Below are 6,865 nucleotides of genomic sequence, written 5' to 3'. Positions count from 1 at the left end.
CCCTCCCCCTCCCCTCCCCTCCCCTCCCAGCTTGTAGCTGGGGTTGACCTGGAACTTGCTATGTTGGCCAGGCAAGTCTAAAACTCTCTATTTTCCAGCCTCAGCCACCAAAGTGCTGAAACAACAACTGTGCACCATCACGCCCAGCTCACTTCTGATTTCTTCAGTGGATATTAAAAGTGAAAATAATGAAGACCAAAAAAACACCCATGGTAATATTAATACAAATATTAAAAACTTAAACCCCACCTCTAAACTGTTTTTACATTGTTTGTACACACACACATGCATGCGCGCAAACACACACACACACACGTATGGGCGCGCGTGCGAACACACATGCATTCAATGCATGGTGTGGGGGTTGGGGGAGGGTTCCAGAGGGCATCTTGCAAGGATGGTACTCTCTTCCTACCACGTGGGCTCCAGGGACTGCGCTTAGGTTGTCATGCTTGGTAGCAAGCACCTTCACCCACTGAGCTACCTTGATGGCTCAGGCTCTAGTGTCTAAAAAAGATTTACAAGTCATTTATGTGTGCTGTGTGCGTGCTTATGTGCATGTGTGTGTGGGGGGAGGGTGCCTGCAGAACCAGAAGATGTCAGATCCCCTCAAGCTGGAGTCACAGGCAGATGCAAGCTGCCCAACATGAGTACTGGGGACTGCAGCTTCGGCCACCTCAAAGAACAAGGAAGCTCTTATCCACGGAGCCATCTCTCCAGCCCCTCAAGCTCCACTATTAACTACAGAACTGTCTACCACTCAGAACGGCTTTGTAGATAGTGCATGGCGCCATGCACGTACGCACATGTGAGCACATGGTGCTTGCTCCATACCCTCTTTATCCTTCATGATGGCAGAGTTAACAAAAACGTTAGCAGAAAAAGCTGTAAAAACCACCCAGGTATTTTCAGGAATGGCTGGCATGCCCTGCCTGCACTTCTGACAGGGTGTTTCATTCTGGGATCTTGGCAAAGCCTAGGGTACGTGAATGGTGAAAAAAAAGATCTGACCAGCAATAATCTCAGCCCAGGACTAAAACGAATCCGAGGGAACACTTCCTGGTGGGTACACTTCGAAAAGCCCTATGCTCAATGATTTACATACAGTAGCTCAGTTGTCACTCCATCCCTGTGAAACACACAGTGAGACCCAGAGAGGTTAAGTCAAGGAGTCCACTGTCCTACAGACAGAACCAGGCAGGTCTGAGATAAGAATGCAGACACACTGTGCTCCCTTCCTGCCTTCTTCTAGTCTGAAGCATTTCTGTCTTCTTGAGAATGATATTGGGTCAGACTAGAAGAAGGCAGGAAGCTTCCAGAAGGGCAGGTAGACTAAGAGGCATGAAGTATCAGCACTGGGCAAGACACAGCCCATCCAAAATTAAGAACTTAAGGCAAAGCTTGTTCAACTCCGACCAGCTACTTAACACCCTCCCCCTTTCTCACCAGCTACTTAACACCCTCCCCCTTTCTCCGTCTCTCTTTTGAGACAGTGTTTCTCTGTGTAGCTCTGGTTGTCCTAGTACCTGCTCTAGAGACTAGGCTGAACTCAGAGATCCACCTACCTCTGCCTCCTGAGTACCAGTGTTGAAGGTACAATGCTGGGCTACTTTGTTTCTTCTTAGCCACTCTGAGAAATGTTCCATCACTTTCCTTGAAGACCCTTACTGCATGAAACCCTCATCTCTGCTGCCTGAGCCCCTTCATTCATCTGGGAACAGATTCTTTGTCAAGAAATTCACCATAAGACACAGTTTCCCAGCCCAAGTTGGGACACTCAAGTAACGCTCCTTAGGTGTTTAAATGCACCGAGGAGAGGCAAAGCCAAAAGCAGCAAGAAGCTGTGTGTGTATGTGTGTGTATATGTGTGTGTGTGTGTGTGTGTGTGGAGTGTGCGTATGCACACACGCGCGTGTGCGTGAAGGGGGGGGGGTGTGTGGTAGTCCAGGTGTTTTTATCCAATTGAGCCTAACAAGAGGCAAAAGCTCATTTCTTATCCAGCCATGGAAGACTCAAAAGAAGAACAAAAACATGGTGATTTTTTTTCTGTGTCCAGGCAGAAATGTGGGACTCTCTAGACTTCAATTCGCAGCTGGCTGGGGGGGTGGGGGGACTGTGTTAAAAATCTCTGCTCTCTACCACCAGGGTCCCAGAGAAGTCTCAAAACCTGGGGAACAAGGTGGGACCTAGGCAACAGATATCTCCTGTGAACAATTGTGACATGTCAGCTTTGATGTCCTCTACCTCTCTCTTCCCCCATGTCACTCCCTCCCAGCCTCCCTCCCTCCTCTCCTAGCTGGCCTGTGTTGGAGAGTGCAGTCCATAATGAAATCCTCTCAGCTTGGGTGGTGGGGGAAGCCTGGCTACCCTTTGTGTATTCTCAATACAGGCTGGGCTCACTGTCTAGGCCAAGCATTTTGTACGTCCTGAAGTGGAGATCGAGGCTTGCATGAAGCCACCCACACTCACTGACCTGCTCTTTTATGTGACATGCATTTACCAAACAATCATCCAGGCTTCGAAGGTCAGTCCGTGGCCAGGGAATAGAGAGAAAGGCGTCTTTTCTCCCTTTTCTGCCGAGCCACATCTCCCCCTCGCTGCCCCCGCCCCCTTTCAAGGTCTAGCTCTCACCCGAATCCCTCACAAAGCCTTCCCTCCCTCCTCTAGCTGCTGCTGACCTCAGAGTCCTGGCTGCCTGGCCTCTGCTCCAAGAAGTACAATTAGCACCTGACCAGCTCCTGGCCTGGCTGCTCGTCCTCGCCTCTGATTGTTTCAGTGTCTTAGTCATCTCTGCCCCTCCACCTCCTTCCCTCTGCTCCCCCACAGCTCATAGCACAGGTTGGGCACACAGTAGGTGTTAATAAATGTCTGCTGAATTGAAACTCAGCAGCCCCTATGAGGTCAGAACCCTCATAAGCACCCCGACTAGCAGTTTCTTGGCAACCAGCGCTGGGGCCCAAGCTACAGGGCATTAGCAGCACAGCCGCTATTACAGGACACACGAGGCTCAGCAGCCAGAGATTTGCAGGCAGGTTGGTGTTGATGAGAAAAGCCCCTGACCCCTAGGAAAGCGCCCATGGGATTCTGGGTACCTTTCATGGGTTTCTTTTCTCCCCTGCAGAACTAGTTTTCACTCTGAGAACCACAAAGGGAATAAATTGGCAGCAAAGCCAGAAACCTTTTTGCAGTTTAGAAAACCAAGAGTGATAACCAAGGCCAGGTTGGGGTTAGGCCCAGAACAGAGTAGCAAGGGTTGCCTAAGGCTCTTCCTAATTCAGCAGAGGATTCAAGGATGTGGAGGAGGCATGCCAGGTGCGATCTCTGCCATTTCTGAGGGCTTTAGGAGTATTTGGGAGGGGCCATAAGTAATGCCACCCTGCCCCTGGTACACAGGAAATCACAGTCCAAAATGCCTGTCACTTTGAGCCTGTGCATGGGTCTACTTTCCCTTCCCTCTCCCTCACCAAGACCAGAGGGACAGATAGCATTCAGACCAGAACTTAGGCACCATCTCCAAGTAAGGAGAAGCCTTCAGTTTGGGGCACCTGGCTCGCCATCCTAGTCCAGGACTTTGAGTTTGGCTTTATTTTATTTTTTATTTTGTACATTTATTTTGTGTATGTGTGTTCTGACTGCATGTATGTCTGTGCATCACATGCATACCTGGTGCCCCAGGAGGTCAGAAGAGGATGTCAGAATTCCAGGGACTGGAGTTACAAATGGTTGTGAGCCACCATGTGGGTGCAAGGAATCAAACCCCGGTCCTCTGCAAAACCAGGCAGTGCTCATAACTGCTGAGCCATCTCTTCAAGTCCTCGAGTTTGGTTTTAAACTCTATTATTTATACAGACAACATATCCAATCTTCCCAGACTCCTATAACCTACCACCCATTTCAGCCACCATACAACCCTGTAAGGCCAGTGTTGTCTTCACCCTCGTATTTTCTCGACCAACACTTCATCGGGGCCAGTCTAGTACTAGGACCAGCTCTCAGTAAATTTTTGCATTTGCTGAGTTGAACCTGAATTTTAGGTACTGTATTCGACAATATCACAATGCCAGTTCCACGTGGGCCCTGTACCTCCCAGTGTCCTCATCAGCAACCTAGAGTTAGGAATGTATTTATTCCTATCCAATTTTATAACTTAATTCTTTTGCCACTTAGTGTGACTAACGCATAAAACTGACTGGGGCCACATAACTAGTAAATGACAAAGCTGGACTTTCAACCCAGACAGGCTGGCTCTCGTGAATGGAAGCAAATGAGAAAGTTGGGGAGGCACTTGTGTGACACCCAAGGCCAAGGCCAAAAGTAAAGGGCAACCTAGACAAGCCATACTCTCAGCAAGCGGCTGATTTGGGCCTTTCTGGGGGCCAAAGCCCTAAATGTTTGCAGTATTAGAGGCATTTTGAGTATGTTATCAATTAGCCCCATGATGGGCCATGGGGCCCTTATTTTTAGGTCCCAATATAATATAGCAGAGAAGGTTGAAGCTATTGCACTGTCACTTAGCACTATGTGAAGAAGGCTGGATCAGGGGCCCCCAGCTTAACCAGGGGTGGGCACTAGTTTCTGAGTAGCCAGCAAACAGTACCATGAAGGGAGGAATGCCAGGCATAGTTGCAAACAAGCCACTCCTTCAGCTCACAGAGAGAGGCTGGGTAAGGGTGGCAATGGTGGTGTCTGCTTCATAGCCACATGTGTGCGTACACACACACACACACACACACACACACACCCCACAAGAGATCATGCATGGGCTTTGAAGCCAGCTTCAGAGACCTCCATATGCAAGGCAGCTTCTTACAGCTCGGGTTTGCTGTTGATTGTCTTCACACACCTAGAGAGAGCGCCTGCCTGCTCACCTACATTTTTTCTTTCTGCACTGGGTCAAGGAAGCACTTTTTAACTGGGGAAATCCTGGAACCGACTAATATTCTTACTTGGCCTACAAGTTTTCTGGGCATTTTCAATGCCAAAGAACCCTGTTTCCCCAAAATGGGGAAGAGAAAGATAGGTTCCTTTCACCTTTTTTCATCCTGGCATTTAGAGGCCAAGCAAGGGTCAGCTCACAGGAGTTGAGTCCCTAATGGGTGTGCCCACCAGCTGTTGGAGCCAGCTGTGGTGGCTCAGGCCAGGGGTGGTGACCTCACTTCCGCTCTTACCTCCTCAGAACTCCTCCCATTTGAGGCCCCACCAGGCCAAAATCGAGAAGTCCAAGGTTAACTGTTACTCCCCACTTTAAGAGCTAATTAAAATGATTAGGTACAATGAACTGTCAAACATTAACTAGAAGAAGCTGCAGGACCTGACAGGCCTCTGTCTCAGGCAGAGGGATGAGGGGCAGAAATCAAAGGGCTATCAAATCCCGGAGCTCCTTAGCTGGGGTGCGGTGGTGGTTGGGGGTACCCGAGGGAGCCCCACTAAGCTGAGGTGCCAAGGGATCAGGAGGTAACTCTTACATCAGGACATGTAAGTCCCAGGTCTACTTCCCAACGAAAGGGCATCAAAGTTTAGGGGTACGGTGGAAGGGGCAGGAATTCATAAAGCGGTTGCCAGCTCAGCAGTCTCTGAACCGCCAAAGGCGGACTCTGGCATTGGGGGGTGGGGGGACCTTTGCGCTGTGCGGTTGCTGGGTCCCCTCAGAAATAGCAGGAGAGGAAGCCAAGAGGCGGGAGAACCTTGGAGAGCGGGAAGGAGGGAGCGGGAAGCCTGGCGGCTGGCTGACACGGAAACTCCAGCCCCTGCCAAGAGGTCTCTATTTTGGCAGTTCAGGTCTCCAAGTCATAGGTTTACGCGCCGGCGTGTGTGTGAGTGTGGAGTGTGTGTGATCGAGACTGTGTGTGTGCTTGTCTTCAGTGCCTGGCTGTAAAAGCCCTAAGGGCCACCGGTTCAACCTGGCCGGAGTCGCCAGAGTCCGCTGAGCCTCCTGCCCTCGGGCGTTGCGATCGGCGAACAGCATGGGGTGGGGACGGCGCCGCAGTCCCTAACGGCCTTTCCACAGAACCCTTGCTGTCCCGAGGCCGACGGAAAGCGCCTTCCCGCCCGCCCGGCAGCCGCTGCTCACTTCTGCTTGTGACCTCACAGTCCCCAGGCTGAGGCACACGCACCCTTCCTGGTCCCCGCCACCCTTGATGCCTCACGCAGGCAAACTTTTCGAGGTCTCGCCCCGCGTCCCTAGAAGCGGCGCCATCGACGTACCTGAGGTCCGGCGCTCCTCCAGCCGGATGACCCGGGTTCCTGAGATCTCGGGCGGCGAGTGGTCCCCTCGCCGTCCCAGGGCCTGAGACACGGGTCCCCAAGGGCCGCCGGGCCGCCTTCTCCTCCCCCCCACCTCGAAATCGGGGCCCCGGCCGGCGGCGCCGGGAGCTGGGCGCCGCGGAAAGGAGAAGTGGCGGCTGAGCTCGGCGCCGGGTCGTCCTCGCGGCCGCCGGGGGCCGCCCGCCCTCCCGCCCGCCCGCCCTCCTGCTCTCCTCGGGGCCCGCCTGCCCCCGCCGGCCCGCGCCCGTGACTCACCTCGGCGCCGGGGCAGGCTGGTCCGGGCGGGCGGGCGGCCGGGCGAGGCGCTGGGCTTCTCCCACACGTCCCGCCGCCGCCGCCGCCGCCAATGGCAAAGTTGGAGGGCAAGCGAGATGCGAACCCCAGGTGAGACGGCTGCGCCCCGGCTGAAGAGGAATCGGGGTGCTGGCGATGCGACGGGAGTCCCGAGGTCCCCGGGAGGCCGCGCCGAGGGAAGGACGGCGGGGGGCGCCCGCTGGAGAGCTGCTCTGAGGCGAGCGAGAGAAAGGGGAAATCGCACTGGAGACACACACACCACACACGCGCGCACGCACACACACACGCTCACTCTCACACACTCACA

The 6,865-nt window shown here is 53.2% G+C and overlaps 1 protein-coding gene across 2 annotated transcripts in view; it reads right to left on the bottom strand.

Annotated features, from left to right (window-relative positions):
- Window positions 1-6,563, bottom strand: part of Elf4 (E74 like ETS transcription factor 4) — a 42,661-nt gene extending 36,098 nt beyond the window's left edge. The window contains exon 1 of one of the 2 annotated variants that reach the window (XM_028766509.1): window positions 6,520-6,563. The gene's annotated coding sequence lies outside the window, so the exon portion shown is untranslated. Of the gene's footprint in view, window positions 1-6,204; window positions 6,276-6,519 lie in introns of those variants that run through there. The other variant, XM_028766579.1, reaches the window with a different exon arrangement.
- Between the last annotated feature and the right edge of the window lie 302 nt (window positions 6,564-6,865).

This window comes from Grammomys surdaster, unplaced genomic scaffold, assembly GCF_004785775.1.
Source record: "Grammomys surdaster isolate TR1022 unplaced genomic scaffold, NIH_TR_1.0 60, whole genome shotgun sequence".
NCBI classification, from domain to species: Eukaryota; Metazoa; Chordata; class Mammalia; order Rodentia; family Muridae; genus Grammomys; species Grammomys surdaster.
Note: the sequence above shows the minus strand (reverse complement) of the source record. Positions and strands in the feature narration are given on the sequence as shown.